We start from the raw sequence: 20,703 nt of genomic DNA, 5'->3' as shown, positions 1-20,703 counted from the left end.
ATAAGTGTAGACAAAGAGGTGAAACATCTACAGAGGGGATGAAGTCACCCAAGACATCAACTGGGTTAAATAAGAATGCACTTAAATCATATAATAAATGTCTGTATTGGCTCAGAGTTACCATCTCCAATGTACAAATCAGAAAGCATACAAAATGAATGGAATTTACATTCTACCTGAGAGCAACAACTCCTTACAGAGTGTATGGGATTCACCATGCCTGCACCATGCCAGAGCATTCTCAGGGACAGGGTATTCAACCACAACCAAGGACCTAAAATCCTCCTCCCAGAAGACACTTCTAGAGTCATGTTTTTAAAACACACGGGTGTCTAGGGTTACAAATGAGCATCTAGATTTTTACACAAGATACTCCTAACTGTCTAAGGGGTCTATACAGCATTTTTACTGCAGCACACTGCCTACTTTCCACCACTCCCTCTGTGGCAGCAGGCACACATCCCTCTCGGAGACACTTGTCCTTCTCTTCTAGGCCCTCAACACCCCTTTAAAGAGGCAATAATTCTTGCATCGAAAATCAAGTGAAAATTGCTTTTTTCTGATACTGAATGACAACACAGAGAGCGGCCCCTCGTCCGTCAGTGGGGAATAAAATTCAGAGGTCCAGCTGCTCCTTTGCTTCAATTGTAATTCAACATCACGTTTTCCCCCCTTTGGTGGATTAAAGCTGAAAGGCTTTACAGGAGACATGTCTGTTACAGTAATGTAAACAATAAATAATAATAGAAAAGAGAAAGAAAGACTGATTTATTGAAGGCTATGCACTTCTATAAAGTAAATAACTGAACTTTCAATTTAAGTGGACATTTTTACTGCCAAATAAATCTCCTTGCACAGATATGAGAGGAGCAGAGACTTCATGCAGTACACAGAAAAGTTAGAGAAATTCAGATAATGCAAGTGAGCGCACAGGGCCAGACTCTTGATGGATGCTGCTGGTTTTCACCAGCTGAGGACTGTTTATATATTCATATGTCATTGAACGATAATATTATAAACTAAGATATAGCAGCAATAAACAAATTGCTTTTGAGTAAATGAAAAAATAGCCACATGTCAATTCAGCAGCCTTCACATCATGAAAAATCCGAAGAAGTTGATATTTGTTTTGCCCAAATAAGGGCTACCAAGACAAAGTTAGGCACTGCATCTATTTTTATGCTTCTAAATGTCCTGCTCTGATAAACATTTGAGTACCCAGCAGTTCCCCTGGACCACAAAGAGAAGTGGCATTTTTCAGCACTGGAGCACTGATCTACCTTTGCAGATTCTGATGGAGATGCGTCTGTGGACTGATATGCACATCCAGAACCAGAGTTCAGGTATGTTCAGTACTGGCCACTACTTGCCCCATTGTAGAAGTTGTCCCAAAGCACCAGAGACCAAATTACTGTTATTGTACAGAGAGATCCACTGTAAATGAGAATGGACTGATAGACCTGACAGACCACCACAAGAACGATATTTGCACCTGGCTTATTACCTGAATCAGGTTCTGTATTTGGGCCCATCCAGTTTCTTACCACTTCTGAGAAATGTTCAGGACAAAATCTGGGGTCTTCTCCTTAATATTTGTTTCTGATTTCTGTTCTGCAGTTTCTTTACAGTGCAGTGGTAGTAATAATACTATTTCTTCAGTCTACATGGATTCTTTCAACAACCTAAAGAAAGGGAATTTAAAATATACCCTCCTGAATTTTCACCAGCTCCACTCTCGCTAACTGTCCTTTTCCAGTGAACCAAATCTTATTTCTTTTTTATCTCATTTCCCACAAAGTCAAAGTACAGCTAACACTCCCCAAAGTAACGTAACAGGTATGGGTACATCTAAAACATGGGAACTAGGGAGTGATTTGTAAAGTTTTTGTATGTGAAATAATTGACTTCACACACCAGTGAGTTTTATCTCAAAGGATGGCCACACAAAATGCTGAGTGTGATTCATAAGTAGTGAGATACTACTGCACCTCTTAGATTTCCATCTGATCTGATGAACAGTCTTAAAAATTTTAGGGAATGTGATATATCCCTCAGGCTTAGAGTGAACTTTGATGGGTCGCAATTTTAAAGCTCTAAAACTTGAATTTGTGGAACAGACTTGCAAATCTAAAAACTTTTTCAGATGAACAAAACAAGAGAATAAGATGACTATGGGAGAAAGAGTTAGGGAGAGGAAAGAAATACATCCTGCAGTTTTTTATATTTGTTTTACTGATTTGCTTAATTTTATTTTCAGTTAAACACCGAGGCTTCTTCTATTTGTTTCCTTAAAAATTAGTAGTCTGTCCTTTAACAGTGAAGATCTAGTTAAGATTATTCATTACCCAGGTACAAATACAATGGATCCTTCAAAACATATAGTAGCCTTTTCTATTCTTGGCTGATCTATTTCAAGAGCTCTCCCTGTTTTGTGACCACATACAACAAACTCACATTTCTGTAGCCAAATCAAGCGGATTGTGAACTTTTCTCTAGACTTGGACCAGGCTTTGAAGTCAGAGAATTAGAGTGATGAAATTAAAATGCAATAGGACATTAGTTCACCAAGTTCACGTACCAGCAAAAATCTGTTTTAAGATTTGAAACTGAAGTTAAAAGCACAATAAAGATACAAATTCCTGCTAATCTGAAACTTTCTCTTTCTCACCTTATCATAAAAGCCCTTTGTGCCTGTAACCACAGTCCCTTATCTATCCTCCAGGCTCTGCCAAAAGGAAGCTGACACCTCATCAGAAGATATCTGGGGAGAATGGTACCGCTTGAATCCTGCCTCTATCTTCAGAATGATATTTTAGTCTTCAAGGGATGGCAAAGGATTTCCACAGGCAGATGGATCAGCAGAAAATGTAACCAAACAGCTCATAAACAACATGTCCTACTCATAACCAGCTAGTTGGTTTTCTGTTTCATGTTCTTACTTTTAAGAATTCAGCTGTGACTGTGTCTTTGTCTAATACACGTGAATTTAATTTCCCTAGCTGCTACCCTGATTTAATAATTATTGTAAATAAAAATGGGCTTTCCCTTCACTGCCAATATTACTCTGATTTTGCTGTGGTAGTTGCATAACTTTACAGTGTTAAATGTTAGCTATCCCACTTAGCCGAAGCTAAGCACTATAGTTTTTCTAAGAGATCGGAATAGGCAAAGTCAGTCGCTGCTGAGTGCAAGAGAGTTAAGCCTACTTAGCTACCATGTGGTTGAAATCTGTAATGCCTGTAGGACCTTGCAGGGTAAGACTTAGCAGGCACCCAGTTACGTGGCAGTAAAAAAAATACCCTTTTGCAGTGAAAACATACATGTAGCCACTTCTTTCCTGCTTTCTTATTCTGTAGCTATATTTCCTTTTTCCACATGTTTACATAGCATTTCTGTAAAAGAAATCTTGGACTTTTAAGATTTTTGCTCAGTCATTGCCTTTGACTACTTGTTATATCAAAGCGCAACTGTTCATCAATGCCCCTTTACTACAGTTTTTGATCCAAAATAAACAGTTCAGCAGGAGCATAGGTAATGATGAATACAGAATAATGGAAAAGGAATGACAGATAATAACGATCTTTATTCAAGAGCAACTTTTATTGTGCATGGCACAGTCGCTAATGTTCTCCTAAATACTCAGGAAAAATGAGACTCAGAGTTAGCAAACCATTTAAGCGTGTGCTTACCTTTAAGCCTGTAGAAAGTCTTACAAATGTTAACCGGAGTAGTCATGTGCCCGGAGTTAAGTATGCTTAGAAATACTTCACTGGACTCAGAGCCCAAACCTGTTTGCATTATGGTCTGGGAATAGCAAAGGACAGAGAACAAAAGGAACAGTTATTCAGCGTTTGGACAAATAGCTGTAAATACATTTTTTGGTGTTATTAAGACAATATTGGCTCTGCTCAGAATGCCCTGACAGAACATACAGTCCTAATAATCACAGCTGAAAAACACAGACCATGGACGTTTATTGATTCAGACAAGATCACTCCTCACAGGAGAGAGAGCCTCTAGTTTTACAGACCTTTTAATTCCCTGTACACCATTCCTTTCCCTTTTACAAATCTCCTGCTGTGAAACTCTAATGCACTCCTGAGACACTAGAAATCATGGAACTCACTCTGCAAATTGTCCATCAGCCAAAAGAGGAAGCAACTCCCAAGACCAGGGAGTTTAGCTGTTGTTATCCATGCTATGTTTCTGTCCAAGGCATAAAGCAACAGTCACCCCATACCCCCAGGAACTGAAATGCTATTGCATTAGAGATAACAGCTGCATATCATTGTTGTTTATATTGGTGTTATTATTTAGCCACCTCCCATCCCCAAAAAAGGTACCTAATATCTGGTGTATCTACTGGCCAAAAACGTCATTTCTTATTTTAAGCAAATCCAACATTCCATGCAAATGGAAGTAATTTCTGCAGTACAAAAAGTCCTTTCAGAAAATGCTGAACTGATTAGTATTATGGAAAAGTGGAACTAATTACTATAGTGATACAACAAAAAAACAAATCTAGAAATTAAAGCCATCCAATTCTTGCAAAAAATGATGGCGTTTTTTCCCACATACGCAGTCTTTATGCACACTCATTAAAAGGTATAAAGCAAGATAATCATACATTCCCCATCTAACCCATAAATGCACGCCTCTTTACAAATCCTTAAGGATCAGGAGTGTGTATCAAAAGCCTGTACAAAATGTTCACGCCTAGGCTCGATTGCTCTTTAGGAACGTACCAAAAGCCCTAGTTTACTCCCTAAAAGTGAGGTTCGCTAGCACAAGCCTTATCTATCAGTCAAGCCCCATGCGAGCCTGAGGCAGAGACCTCTCGCTGGCCCTTCACTCTATGGTAAATTTCACCTTTGGAAAATAAGAGGCCATGGGCTCGTCTGAACAACACGTGCCCCTTTTTTTGAAGGAAGACTGTCGAGGCCGCAGGGCCAACTCATTAACCTACCCCCCAGCAGTCCCATCTGGATGGTCTTATCTGTAGGAATTCAGTCGTTCATTTATTTTTTCAACCACCATTTGTGACAGAGTTTCTTAAAAAGCAGACTCATGACTTATTATTAGCACATGGGCAGGTCAGCGCACAGGTTTATTTGCTGTTAACCAACATCCTAACATGCTGTGTTTAAAACTTCCAAAGGGACTATGAATAGGTTGTAAAAGTAGGAGGTTGAATTCCTGAAGGTAAGAGCTTATGATGGGACCACTGTCAAAGCAAGTCATATTTTGCTCTGATAACCCACAAAAATTGCTATGCAAAGACATATAGTTCATACACATGTGAATTCCTGACTATTTCCTTTTTAAAGGCACTTTGATGGCCGGCCTGTAATACTTCAGCTGTGCCACTTAGGGAACAACGGGAAAATAAGCAAGCATTAAACTTTGAAAATGTACAATCCATCCAGAAAAGGTAAAAGAAGGGGTGAAGCTAGGATCAGGAGAGGGGGGGGGGGAAGGGAAAGAAGTAAGAGAAAAAGAGAATATTCCCACTAAAGCATACGCAGCACGATTCCTGCAGGCTATTGGGAAGAATAAATACTACCATCACTCTTGTCAGGGGCAAGCCCCAAGCACAGGGATGTGACCCACAGGACATTAGTGGGAATGCTTGGAAGGGAAGATCCCATTTTCTACCTGGGATGTCTATCAGATCCTAGGTTATTCAGAGCTTCACCGGCAGAAACATTTGTCAAAGTACCTGTGTTCCTTATTGTCAACATACATTGCATGCGTACAGCTGGACACCACATCCCAGGAAATTATACTTCATGGAAGAAAAAATACAGCATCACCTCCAGAAAAGATTATCCACTTACTTGCTTTCATCTTGTGCAGAGCACTGAAAAGTCTGGAAAGAGATAAATGTCTGTTATACAGGGATTTACACATTTCATCCAGACAATTGACTTAAATTTCAAGCATGAGGCCAGAATTGATCATTTATCAAGTTAATCTTCATGATGTATTTAGTGTCTAACCGTAATACCTTCAATTGCTTTCACAGTCTGCAGAGAACTGGGCAGGGGGAGAGCACCTGTTAAGAATCAAGAACTGAAAAAGAGCTATGCAGTAGATTGGAGTTATAAATATTGGCCCTGATCCTGCAAAGGCTTGTCATCCACTGAGCACCAGTGTGAATGAAGTCACAACTGGCCGCCTTAGTGGTCTGATGATTGTCTATCTGTTTTAAGCAAGGACCACCTTCTTAGTTCATTGAGAGGCATGCAAAAGGATTAAATGCTCAACATGGTCCACTGTTTCTATCTTAATGAAATAAAGGAGCAAACGAAGGTAACTTGACTACAGCATTCACTTAAATTGTTAGGATATCCAGCAGCTTCCTTTCACCACTAGTGCCTTGATGTTTAATCATCACTAAGAAACTTTTGTTTTGATTGTCATTTTTTGTAATGCTCCTGCCAAAAGCAAGTATTAAAAAAAAAAATAAATAAAATCACAGCTCAGACATCTCTCCACCCTCATATACAAGACAGCTTTTTAAATCATGAGCTCTTCCAGCCAGTTAAGAGTCAGGATCTTAATTTTTTTCTTGAATGAATGAAAGAAAGCATAGTTTCTCAAGTAATACTCTGATGTCAGCAGCACTAGGTAAAACTGTGAAACCTCTGATCAAAACTGAAGATTTAGTAAGTAAACCTCCTTAAAGCTAAATTAGTAATTTCCCAAAGTTCTGCATCTTAAACCTCAAAACTAAACAATTTTAATACATTTTCTTTTTACTAAACTTAAGTACAAATACTAGAGAAAATACTCAAAACACTATATGTGGTTTAGAAATACAAATCCTGCTGACTTTCGATAAAATCTATGCTCCTAAATCTCTTGAGCATATTTTCAAAGCTTTACCTGTTTTGTAAATGACCACTGTCAATTTTTAACATATGCTTTGCTTTTACAGCTATTCTTCCTACATATTTAATCTAATTTCATTTTCACTGAATCTTTTCTCTAGATCAGTTTAACTGTAAACAAAGTGGGCAAACTGCTCGTTCTTAAAAGCAAAAGGTCCTGTCTCTGCCATCATAAATCTAGAAGAGTGGATGTACAGGCCTGTTTCTTGGCTGCCTGTAATCATCACACATCAATAAGTGCTGACTTACAACAATACTACATGCTGGGAAAAAAAAAATGACCCCTTAGATCTCTAATTAAATCACCATCTTCCTTCCCTCTAGCTCTACCCTTTCATTTGATGACCACTTCCGAACTCAGTGGGAGGAGGGGTAGTATTCAACCGCTACTGGAGATCAAGCAGAGAAATGAAGGAGGCTTCTTGCATTATTTTCCAACCCACGTGTCATGAGAGGTGATTTTTCATTCTGATTTTGCACACCTTGACACCACAGAATCCTGGTTAGAGACAGAGGGTTTTCAGCATTTCTGTAATCCAGTAATTCAATTAGCAGACTTGGAGGCCACTGAAGTTATTCTTTGGCATCACTGTGTGAAGAGTTGGGGTGCCACAGTTCTACAGTCACAGATCCAGAGTAATACAATTATTTCCATTCTAGACTTCAAAGATTGGCATTTATGTACCGAACAATTGTAATGGAGTGTTTTAATTACCGAAATGGAAGAGATGCTCACATACAAAATCATTGTTGCATGGATTGTCTAAACTGTACTTAAACACGACATTTTGCTTTCAGTTCAGTAATTCCAAGTACAGATCACTAAGATGTGTGAAAGTCAGAAATTGCAGAGGGCCCAAACCTGTAAATTTGCATTTCTAATTTTTTTAACTCTCTGGGGTTAGTTCTGGATTACCTCTGCTTAAAAAAAAAAAAGAAATGAGGGGTGGAAATAAGGATGTCAGGGTGAAAATCCACATATCTGGGTAGCAGGGAACAATGCTACTTCATCCATTTATACTCAAGAATGGGTTTTATTTCAAAATGGGAAAATATATAGGATCTCTATTAATTATTAGTAATTTGAAAAATAGCAATAAGTACAAACTGGGCTATGCAAGGTAGATGAAAGCTACTTTGGTCTGACTTTTGCTTTCTTTTCTGAACTGCCACTTCACTAAGTGGCAAGCAGTGGAGGTCAGAGGCCAAACGAAAAGGATAAGCGTCAATGGGAGGCCCTGTGGTGTGACACAAGTGCATAGTGGTATATTGTCCACAGCCCATGAAGAACTTGTCAACAGCTCAGTGAGAATCCCTCAAAGGAGCGTCTACAGTTTCATTGCATCCTGCTCCCTGGAGGCGGTGGCAGATACCCAGGGAAGGAACAGCTATATAAGCAAGATAGCTCACTAGGAGCTCTGCTGTCTTCTAGTATTTGTTTTTATTTATCAGCATAGAGATTATCAGTAGAAAAAGCTTCCAAATAACTGGAAGGTTCTATACAAGCAAGAACTGCTAGAAACAGGTTAGACTAAAAGTTAATTACACCTTAGAAAGCCAGATGTGAAATATAAATACAAATCATACTTGCAAAACTGGTTATCGTTACAATAAGCCTCTGAAAAATCTTGTGACATCCCGATGTCCAGTCCTTCATTCTCCCGTGAAACCTGAACTTACCTAAGCAGCAGACCAGGCTTTGATGAACCAGAATTTCCTACAAGGGAAATAACTAAGACATAGCGTCCTTTTCAGTAAAAAATTAATTATCAAGTTACCCTCTGAAATGCAACCTCTTGCAACAGGCAAGCTCTCATTTAATTCATTCTCATCACTGAAGTTATCAAGGACAGCATGAAGAGCATCTACTGTTAAATGACAATGGTCAGATTTTTCAATCCTGGTATACAGCTAATGGAGTTGAAGAGGAGAGAATTTGTCTCACAGTTAAGGAGAATTCCCGCCTTTCTAGAATAACTAGTTAAAAAGTATGCAATATGGACACACATTGTCTTTGTTCTGGTTTTATATAGCTCCTGGAACAACTGAGTAAGAGCCCAGGAAAGGGCTTTTAGGCCTAACATCATATACACAATAAATCGTCATCCCTATTCTATTGTGGGGAAAAAAAAAAAAAAAAACAGGAAATAAGCTGGAGAATCTTGAATTATGTCTGTAACAATACAGATAATGAAGAGGTTCATCAGGAAAAGAGATCAGAAGAAATTAAACAGCATCTGTTTGCCGGCCGAGGCACATCACAAAAGTGTTTGCGGATGGACATGCAACAGGTTTATTCATACAGAAACAACAGGACTAATCAGAGAGCGAAAGTAAAAAAAAAAAAAAAAAGTGAAAGAAAGCAACATTTTGTCCTCTTGACAGTGGATTTTAAAGAAGCCACAGCTTGTGTGTCTGCAGAATGGGTAAGGAACTGGTCTGGGGTTGCAAAGCACATTTTAATCAATCTCCTCTGGCTCTTAATGAATTCAAGTGTTCTGTATTTTCTACCTTACTTTCAGACTCTCCCTTAATCATCAAACACAATAAAATATGCAAGTAATGAAGATGGATCCCAGTATACTGGCCACATAATTTTAGTGCAGCAGAGGAATTCTTGTCATGTGAGAAGCTGAGTCAGGTTGGTTTATTATTTTTAACTGTTTGTAGTGGCCTACGGGCACTTTTGTCAACTTCTCTGACTATCACCTGTATTATTCCAGATCAGCTGTGTCGAAATAAATGGGGTTATGGTGGCATGAACAGAAACACAGAGGTGATCCAGTCCCTTGCACTGTAAACTTGATGCCATTTGTGGGCTGTAGTGTCACATGTTTACATTCACTGCTCCCAAGACCAGAAGAGTTCCGGCTGTCTCAGTGAGCAAAGCAAAGTCTAGAGCACCAAGTTTTTGGAGAAATGACTGGCAAGGTACCAAACCATAACTCACAGATATTAGAAGATGGGTTGAGCTGCTCTGAATAAAATACTGCCCAAGTTATAATAAAATAAATACCTTCTGATTGTTAATAACAACAGTAATGTACAGTTGTTTAAACCTCTGAGGGGTCTTAAAAATGCTGGCAAATATCAGTAGACCAGCCAAGCCCGACAGCATCCCACATTTTCAAGAGACATGCATAGACACTAGAAGCAGCATTTCTAACTGTCAGCTTGAAACCAAGAGTATCCAACTTGAATCAAGTCTTGCTATTCAGCAATATTGGCACCTGCGTCTCCTGGTGACTCTAGCAGGAACTGTGAGTCCTTCAGATCTATGAAAATTAGGGTTCAGACCCAGCCCAAAAGCTGTCTTTGGAGCACAGCTTCTCTGCTCCAAGCAAGATATTTGCATGCTTATGTCACAGCTGAGCAGACAATGTCAAACAGGAGTCCCAGCTCCCAGACTGACAGGTCACAGTTTCTCAGTCTTTGGAGCCTGCTACAACTAAGTTTATAACTTAGAGTTACAAGTACTCAGAAAACCTTGTCAGATTCTTCCCCATAGTTATAATGCAATCCCACTCTTTATACTAAGTTTACCTAAAACCATCCTGACTAGAGAGCAGCTGCCTGCTGAGAGCTGCTCATTCAGAGAAGAGGAACGATGTGGCGAGCAGGCTCACTGGGAAGCACAGGCTAGCACTCAGCCATGCTGCTGCTGCTACAGGAGAGCAACTTAATTTGGATGCATGTGAAGCATATTCTGCTCTGTGCACAAAGCCACACTTTGATCAGCTGCCTTTAGAAACCTGGAGTAAGCCCCTTTTAAGTACAGTATTTGAACTTTTGGTAATAGGAAGCTTTTTGCCTTTTTGTCTGAAAGTTTCCCGGTAGGATCCAAAGGCTTGGGAAATCACAAATATACTCATCCTTGGAGGCCACATTTACTGGTTTTGTCTTGTGAGTCCATTCCCCATTAACAGGAGTTGGATGTGGAAGCTGAAGACCTTAAGGCATCACTCCACTTTTAATCCCTTAGTGCTCGAATCCCTTATAAGAAAGGCATCTAAATCAACTAGACACAGCTTTCAAATCCACTTTCAAAACTCACCTTGGTCCTGTCCCTTCCCTCTTCAGAGCAAAAAATGTCCTCAGCTTGTGCAAGCAGAATCAGGCTGTTTGTCTATCCCCACAAAGACAGCATCGGCCCTAACCATGAGCAGTCTGCTTCATACGTGGCACTTGGGGGGCGATTCCCCATGGTCACACTGTGCCTGGCTGCCATGACAGACCAGCACGCTATCGTTTCTTACAGGTTGTGGTTCTGAACACAGCTGCACTCACTCCCTGGGATATTCAGAGTGTTAATGGAAGGAAGGAGAAGGAAACCAGAAACCTTTTTCTGCAAATCCCACAAAGTATTACACTGCATTTTCATAAATGATAGAAAAAGTCATTCACAAGCCACAGCGACTGTTCGGGAATCACAACACGGAAACAATAAACTCTTCAGATTTCTTTGTGGAAAATGGATGAGAACAGTCTTTTGAATGAACTGATAATCTGGTCTCTGAACACAGAAAGTTGGCTGACTTGAGAGAAAACCCAAACGACTTCCAGGATCCTGCTAAACCTGTGCTCCCCTGTCCAACCAAGGCTATCCAGCAAAGAGCCAATCTTGCATTACTAAAGGCAATTTGACTTTGCTGGATGTTGGGCACTGTAAGGAGATGCAGAAGGGAGAGTGACTAAGCAGAAAGAGAACAAAATTCACATGAGTTTTACTCACAGACCTGCCAATCACTGGACAATCATAGTGTGGGAAACCAGAATAATGCACTGAGCTCTAAAGAGGAAAACCATGTTGAAAGGACTAGATGTCAGTGTAAAATTAAAAGATCTTTCCCTTCAGTGGCACCAGGACCACGTGACTCTTAATAAATTATGTGAGAACAGATTTACAGGCTCATGCCCTAAACTTATTCCTCCTTAGATAAGAAAACATGCAAACATAATGATCTGGAGAAGAAAATTAAATCCCCAGGACTGGATCATATTCAGAATAAAAACAAAGAGGTTCTTCAAAAGCTAATCTCTCAGAAGTCTCAGTACAACATGATACTCTCTCAAGGTGCAGATTTGTCTACCTTGCTGCTTAAGTATGCTTTACTATGCAGAGTGTAACAATAAAGAGCATTTTTTAAAATTCGGTTAAAAGGTAACAAATTATCTTAAATGACAAAAGAAGAGAAACAAGACCCTAGAGCATGAAGTGGTAGAAATCATATTCTCAGACAAATACAGAGTTGTCACTCTGATTATTTGCTATTAGATATATTTATTTCCTGAATAACTAGCATAGTGTTCTCTTTATCAGCTATGTCAGGCATTTCTGAATAAACATATTCAGATATCGAAAGCAACCCCTCCAATGAAAGGAAGTGAACTTTATCATTACACTGACCTGTAAATGAAGCCAACGGCCAAGGGTGTTTCAGAGAGCATCACCCTAATGAAACCAGAGCTGGCAGTAGCCTTCCTGCTGATTTCTCAAAATCCAGAATAATATGAACTGTCCACCAGGATTTACAGACCCTCCTACCCAAAGTCTCCCCACTCACACTCTTCAACTCTGTTTTCAGCTGGACAAAGCATTTCTCCTCCGCATAAAATCTGCCTGCAGAAAGCACCCCTTAGTTTATACCACCACGATAAAATGAGAAACACACCCCATTGCAGGAGGCCACCTGTGGAGTCTGAGATCTGGTCGAGTTAAAGTTGCCACCATGGAAATACAGAAACTCTGGCTCCTGTGGATAAATGGTTATACAGGAACCCCAGCGGCAACAAACCTGCTGACTTGTGTTTAGCCAGATTGCTACTTTAGGGCTGGTAGTGAAGATAGATGTGGGAGAGAGCTGTAGATGTCATATGTTCAAATAAACCAAAGAGGTTTCAAGTTCATATCCCTCTGGGGAGGGTTAACCTCCATGGCACAGAGAGAGAACGTGAGACTTCCTATTGTACATGAAGAGGAGATCTCTAGGCATTACATGGTGACAAGCTCACTCCCCGTGCATTGTCAGAAATCCACACCCAACACTTTGAGGCAGCAAGCAACCCCTGTTTCTTCTGTATCTTTGGTTTGTAAATTTGCAGCTCCAGTATTGCAAGGGTCTAGGGCAGAACCAAGAGCTCTGACTCCAAATCTCCAGCTCCACCAAGATGCCATTTCTTTCTCCTTTTACCTTCCTGAAAACAAATCTGAGAAGAAAACACCATCACAACTGCTGTTCCCTAACCACAATTAGAGAAAAGATGCAGCCCAGCATCTTTCAAATACTCTTTTCCATGTGGTGTAACTTGACAAATGATGAAGACAGTGGGCAGGCAGTCCTAGCTTTGCATGGACCACAGTCCAGCCTTGCACCCTCACGCTGACGGGAACTTCTGCACACAGCTACCATAAAATCAGGGGAGTTAGTTTCCTCAAGTCAGAGCCTGGCATGGACCGTGACAGAAGAGGATGGCATAGCAGTGATCTGTGGCCTCTTTTGATTGATAGCTTCTTCCCTGCTGTGGACCCTACCCCTTCAAAATCCCTGCACAGCCACAGCTCTAGCCAACTCAAAGAGGAAGAAGAGGAGGACTAATGCACTGCATATTTACTATATCTCTTCTGTGACCTTTGGTGCTGAATTTTTGCCCACCCTTCTACCTTTTGCCTGTCAGCTATCATGTCACAGCTAAGGACCAGTCCTACAAAGTGCTGAGATTATTAAATGTCTTTTGACTTGGTTCTCTGGGCATTCATTGAGTAAAGGGACTGTCCTGAAAGCCTCTTGAATCAAGATCTACACACTAAACCCACGATTTATTGCCATTCTCACAGTGTTTCTTTCAATCATCCAACATTATCTCCAAAAGGCCACAATAGGAGCTTTAAAAAAAAAAACCAAACTGGTTCCCAGACTAGCTTCTTCCTATAAACTTCTCGGTGGAGCAATCCCAATTTCTGAATCAGTGAGGAAGACTTACATAGGCATATCTTCCATTCTAGAGGCATCAGGTCAAGCACATGATTGATCATACTCCAGATGGTCACTTTAGGCCAGTCACAAAAATGCAAACAAAATTTACTTTAGCAAGTAAGAAATTATGGTGTTTATAGATTAGAAACATACATCTTTAACACGCTCACATTTTCTTCCATTGGACCCGTGGAAAACTTAAGGATATGTGAAAAATCTGCACGCTGATGTCCCAATAGCCCATGCAGCTTCTGTTTTTTCCACATACAGGTTGTTCTTCAGGAAATAGCCACTAAATATTGAGCGTTCATAGTACGAAAAACTGGGTAATTGGGTAAATGCATAAATCTAGAAATTCCTATATTCTTTATTGTGTTCTGCTACTTGTATATGTATGGGGCTACAAGGAGGAAACTTAGATTATGTTTTGTTAGATTTTTTTAATGAAAGATCATTCTCTCACATCAAGCTTCTTATATGTACATGTACCAAAAACTCCTCTGTCCTGGGACACACTGATCACTGCTCTTCAACTCACCTTCAAAAGTTAAAACTGGTTTTTGACATTTCTTATTTAACTATATTTATTGGTAATAATCCTGCATTGTTCTAAGGAATTTCTCAAATAATCAAACATGACTGAAAAAAAACCTAATAACGCTTTTATTGTTTCAAAAATAAAAGTGTATACACATGATGCAAAAAAATATATTAAGTAATCCAGTGTAATCTGGATAATTATTTTAAATGCTTACTCTGAAACCCTGAGTGTGTCAGCCTACAAGTCCACTTCCTATGTTTTTCTATCTGCAAGATCTGCAAGTAATTTAGTCTTGTTTTCACAGAGTGCAAAGACATTCCATTTGTTTACACTAGAGACAAATTTTACTCAATTGACGCAATTCCATTGATTAAATAATGGCTTTCTTCCTCATTTTAGGCAATTTCAGCCTTATATCATGACATAAAAGAGGTAAGTGATTGTCATCTGTGTTCATATTATGTGACGGGCAGATTATCAGGTATGAGCCTTACTGCCTAATGACAGGACCTTTTCAAGGACTGATTTAAGTCTAAATGTTCACAACCTGTTCAGAAAACTAGGCAGATGATTAAATAAGTCAACAAAGGGTCAACTATAGGCCAACTACAGGTGATTTAACTGGAGGGACCTCTAGTAGGTCAAGTGAAATAAACCAGATATAATTTGTCCAACTTATGCATTAAAAACACTGGTGAAGACCAGCTTCTGTTTATCTGCCATCTTTGTGATAACCCTTCTTTAACAGGATTATTGGGCATTCAGGTCCTCTTTACAGCTTCTTGAAAAGGGAAAAAGCATACAAAACTATGCATATTCCATATCAGCACGGAGTTTTGTCTTAGAATAAAATGCAGAATTAGCTGTTGCATTTGGAAGATAAGCAAATAAAATCCTTAGCAATAAATAAAGCACCACTGAAATACTTCCACAAGAGAGGCATTTGCCTTAATGTGCTTGCACAGTGCTAATTCCAAAAGCGTTGCTGTACCCATCCACAGGCTCTTCAAAACCTTAACAAATAGAATAGTCTCATTTTCTGGTCTTAAACTTGAGCGAGGTATTGGCCACCCCACACAAGCCCAGCGCAGGCCATCATGAGATGTCGGAGGAGCGGCCCTCAGAGGAGTGCAAGCACCCTGATGATGCTCACCTGTACATCATCGCTTTAACGACCTATCAGAAAAGGCTTTTTAAATCTTATTTCAGTGAAGTACCAGTGACATCTAGTGGACAGCTCTTCTGCAGTAAGATAGCTAATGGGGTAACTTTCCAGTTTCTTTGAGGGAGGCTACACAGCAAGGCTCAGTGAGAGCAGTAGATTTAAAAGGAAACTTTAAAGGTTTTCTAGTCCATGACCCTGCTCTAATGCAGAACCAACTATACCTGCATCGTTCCTAACAAACACTTGCACAAACAGATCTTAAAAACCTTCTGTGATGAAGCCACAGCTGTACCAGCCATGCTTCCTCCTGAGCACTTTAGCAGCAAGTTAGGCAGTGAATTACTTGCTGCACTTTAACACCTTCTTTCCCCCTCTTGTCCTACTCCCAACAAGCATGGAGAACAGCGAGTGCTTATAACTTACCTAGTTACATGGATGAGCAATTGTAGCATGATATATAAAAGGTCTGGACAGGTTAGCTACCTGCCTAGCAAAGTCACTCTGCAACACATGCAACCTCAGCTTCTCACAAATGCATGGTTTCACATATGCAGCAAAAAAAAGCACATCCCTGGCAACAGAACAATGCCCCAGACAAATTGCAATACCTCATTCCAAAAGGAAAATCACAAACCCCCATTTCTCAATCTCATTTTCAGCAATAGTTTCAAAAATAGACTACTCAAAGAGCTCTGCTCACACTGAAGCTTTTAGCTCCAAAAGCTAAGGTTTAGCAGACACGTGCAGCAGTAGCAGGGATTTTATAAGGGACAATACTAGGCAGTTGTAGCTCTAAATACAATTTACCTGCATTTGCCTGTATCAGCAGCTAATCCTTTCCTAAATAACACTGCTCAAATGATATTTCATTTCTTAAACCATGGTATGGACTTGTTAGGTTTCAGCAGTAATTCCAAAAGCTAAAACCATCTAAAAGCTATAAAAAGAACAGTAATTTATTTTCTGAATAAGATTCTACATAAGCACTTTGTAGACACTCCTGAAACTTGCTTGAATAACACAAAGATTTTTTTTCTAAGCCAGTATCCAGACCTTGGTGGTTTAGGCTGCTGTATGTGCTCCACACCACACAGCAACATCTGCTAGCAGTTAATTTGGAAAATGGGAGACTGTCACCACAAAATGTAGACCTTTTAAAATAAACACAAGAAAAATATTACCAAGCAAAAATAAAACTGCATAATAAATATAAGTGGGTGGTAGCTACACACTGGTATAGAGGATTTTGTAATAGATCAAACAAATCACCATACTGAAACTGCCCACCACAGTGCTGCTTTCAAGAGACTGCTGTTATCAGGCTGAGATCTGGACCTCTCCCTCATCCCTCCTTGCCATTTCTTCCCCTGCAAAAAGAAGTCCTAATTATCTATTTACTTTCATGGGATGGTAATATTAAAAATATAAACCTCAAAACCTAACTTTCCGAAGTACTCTGTCAGCAAGAGAAGCTTGTTCTTCTTTATGAGCTCTAGTTAGAGAGGAGCAAAGAAGTACACTCCTAACATTAGAGGAAATATGGCTTAAAAGCAAAGTCAGAACTCAGTTACTGGGCCGTTGGAAGTGTTGTTCTCGGATGGATATAACTGTTTGCATTAAATAATGGGGTCTGGAGAAAAAGCAAAGTTTTTCCTTATGTCTTTATATTCCTTAGTATGAGCAAAAAAATAATATTTTGCAATGTTCAAAAAAAATACAGTGAATAGACAATTTTAAAATTTAGAGCAAAAATTCCAGTGGTCCAGGTGGTATCAACTGGCAGAGGTTATCTTGCAAGCCTTGCCAAATGGGGCTTAGTAGATATTATTGTCAGGATCATATTGAAAGAAATACCCCAATCTCATATGCCACTTAAACCTCAGTCAGGAATCACAAGCCCTCCTCTGTTTGCATTTGACTGAGAAGCCCACTGGCAAAATGAACTTTTCAGCTACCACTCTTGTTGCAAGGATGGGATATCCTGTAATGATTTTTCTCACAATCTGGTGCTCTTAGAGAGTCTCTCCCAAGTTTGCAGAAAGACTGTGGCATCATTAGTCTGAGAGCGTATTGCCTCACATGAGTCAGGTTTGTGCTTGCCTCTAACAGTTCAGACCTGTTGACTGATTGCATAGGAGTCTGTATCATGAATGTTTAGGGAGAAGGGTTTTGTGCAAAGCTCTCCAGGAATCACACTAAAAAGAGTATATATTAAAAAAAGAATCAGAGCATTAAGGCTCTCAACTTGAGCACTCAAGAGTGTTTGGGTGCACAAAATGACGTGGATTTAGCCAGTAGGTTTGATAAAGTTCCAGCTGAAGATAGTGGGGAAAAACAACTTATATTATCATCAGTGGGTCAGAATAAAATCACTGTTGAACATTGATGCTGCTGGGGGAAATTTTAAAAAACCCACAGAGGTGAACTGCCTGTTTACCTCTCACAGGTTTTTACATCTCTGTTGCTTCTTCCTCATTCTGCCTTTTTGCTGGGAAGACTGGATGGTGCAAAGTGAATGCAGGGACAGGCATTTTCATGGCTCCAGCATATGAATTCTGCTCTCAGCAATTCAAGTTTACTCTTGCCAATGGGCAATGTTTTCAGGTGGCTCTAGGCAGCTCCAATACTCCTAGTTCCCCACAGATAGTCAACAATTCAGGGAGTCTCACCTTGGGATGATATGTCTAGAGTGCTAATCTCTCACAAAGCCAGCTGAAATTATTGGAGACTCTCAACATCCCTGTTGCAGTCTTAATCCTCATTTAAACCCCTCTGGTTTGGGCCATTTGCTCACCTCACTGGGGCAGAGTGAAAATTAATGCATTGATATGAAAGTATCAGATAACTTCATGATCAGCACCATAGAAAAGTCCGCGTAAAGAGAGAGCTTTATATATAAAGGATAATTTGAAAATATATATGACCCAGAAGAGCTGGCAAAAGCCATGGAATAATAAAGTGAGACACTGAAGAACTGTGAGTTATTGAGTGAGTGCTATCCATTCTGTCCTCTGTGCAAGGCTGAGCTGCCCTCAAAGGTGCAAGCTACATATGAGCAAAGGGGGCCTCTTCTACAGTGGAAACAGGCACTTCAGACCTGCCCAGTGAGTACTCTGGCCCTTTGGGTCTGCCAGAAGCTACAGGAAATGGTATTCCCTACCACAGAAAGCTGGCTTTTGTAGGCAATTGAATGTGCTGCAACTGATAGTACTCAGGTCAGATGTCAAAGGAGGACTGGTGCCAGAACGGTGATATATGGCTGGAATGAAACGGCTTCGGGCATCACCATCACCTTCCATCTGAAGATATCAAAGACACAGTCGGACATGAACAGATAACATCCACTCACACTTGGAGAAACAGGAATTCCAGTGCTTCCAAATATTTCTATCCCCAAGGTAGTCCCAACGAATTAACCCCTGTAGAACATGTAAGTATGCAAGTGCATTTGGTTATCAAGCTAGAAACAGGAAAACAAGCTTCTGGCAAGCATTTTCAGGTGTGCTAAGTGACCAATATTGCTGTTTGATCTGATGAGGTATAGTAGTCTAAAGTTCCTCTTCCTTCAATATGGGTAGATCTAGCAGACACAATTCCCTTTGCTATGGGGAGCAAAAGCTGCTACTGCCACCCTCCCTGTCTCAAGGCTGTCTCTCTATACCCCTGACAGTCCTTGATGAGCCAAGCCTGAGTTAACCACATTAGGCCTATGCTGTTTCTCTGCTCCCACTCCTCTGTTGCCATGAACGTAGCTACTTGTCCGTCTTCATCCTTTTGCTCTCAGGTGAGGCAAGGTCAAAGCACAATGTCCCTTCTGGCCCCGCAGCACTGGAAATGTGTACGTGCAGGAATTGCTCTCCGCTGTCAAACCAAACTGGACTAGAGCTCACTTGCCAGGGACCCTTGTGTTTATTTCACAGCGGTGATTTTGAAAACAGATCTGTTCACATGGGAACTGTGCTGTGTGTTGGCTGCCACTATGCTCATAATCCATAGGAATCACAGGTTGGGAATAGCACATCATCTGACTCTTTTACTGGAGGTTCCTACTACCCTTTTATTATTACAATATAAAGTTAATGATACAGCCAAGCATTTAACTTTAACGATCTAATTGTCTAAGGGGCTCAGCTCTTTCTGATTGGGCGTAGACGTCTCACATCTGTACTGAGGATTGAGAGTCTTCTCACTATGGTAAAAGTGAATCCCTGGTGGTTTATCTGACTTAGAGGCTTTTACAGCTCATATCTCCATATCCCTACATTGTATTGTTTCTCCAGAAACTGCACTATTATACATTTCATAGTTGTAAGTTGTCTTTCAAATTTCTCTTTAGTTATTCAAAACAACCAATTGTCCCAAGAAGTATTTAAAGTGCTATACTTACCCAGCTTGCTTTGAAACTGGCAGGCGACGATGAAGACACACAAATCAGTGTAGGTTTTACTCACATGCTTGATTTGCTGTTCAGAATCCAGAGCTGGTTTTTATGTCTGTTGCAGGGTGTCTGTCATCACTTCTCTTCAGAAGCCCAGCAGGGTATCCCAAACAATACCAGCCTTGCAACGGGGAAGACGGTTCCTTTCTTCCCAAGGTTTTAGTGGCAAAATCTCAAACAACAGAGTGAAACATTGTATGTCAGAGCCCAAACTGGAGAAATAAAAAAAAAAAAAATACAAACAGAAAAACCCAAAACTTTTCCACCCTCCCATCTTTGCTGTGAGCCCAAACTCTCCGTGACTTATGGCAAGCACCCTGGAAAATATAAGATTTTTCCAAATTAAAAGACCATATGTCCCAACCACAGTTCCTTTCCAGAGAAAATCATAGAAAGTCCTCCTGCGTTCACAGTCTACTCCACTGGGAACAAGAAATTCTTGCTTATCCTAGGAACCTATGGGAAGAATGAATAGGGATTAGTTTCAAGGAGGACTATGTGGTACTAAGCCCCAGACATCACCAGCACCGCTAGTTCATAAGCAGATACCCTGGGATCAGTTACATTCTGCCGGTATCTGCCTTTTGTCTGCAAAGAAAAATCAAAAACCAAGTTTTTCTTGGATTCAGACTTCCGTCTCAACTCAGGGGATGCACCACAGTACTTTTGGTGGCCTGCCCATCAGACTGCTG

General features: G+C 40.2%; 1 long non-coding RNA gene across 2 annotated transcripts in view; it reads right to left on the bottom strand.

Annotated features, from left to right (window-relative positions):
- The window catches only part of LOC141921727 (uncharacterized), a 28,496-nt gene extending 8,018 nt beyond the window's left edge, over positions 1–20,478 (bottom strand). The window contains exons 1-4 of one of the 2 annotated variants that reach the window (XR_012622752.1): positions 20,025–20,478; positions 5,744–5,869; positions 3,690–3,804; positions 1,565–1,682 (exon numbers count right to left, since the gene is read on the bottom strand). This is a non-coding gene — a long non-coding RNA (uncharacterized LOC141921727). Of the gene's footprint in view, positions 1–1,564; positions 1,683–3,689; positions 3,805–5,743; positions 5,870–20,024 lie in introns of those variants that run through there. The other variant, XR_012622753.1, reaches the window with a different exon arrangement.
- Between the last annotated feature and the right edge of the window lie 225 nt (positions 20,479–20,703).

The sequence above is a fragment of the Strix aluco genome, chromosome 3, assembly GCF_031877795.1.
Source record: "Strix aluco isolate bStrAlu1 chromosome 3, bStrAlu1.hap1, whole genome shotgun sequence".
Classification (NCBI taxonomy): domain Eukaryota; kingdom Metazoa; phylum Chordata; class Aves; order Strigiformes; family Strigidae; genus Strix; species Strix aluco.
This window is presented reverse-complemented; position numbering and strand designations above follow the sequence as displayed.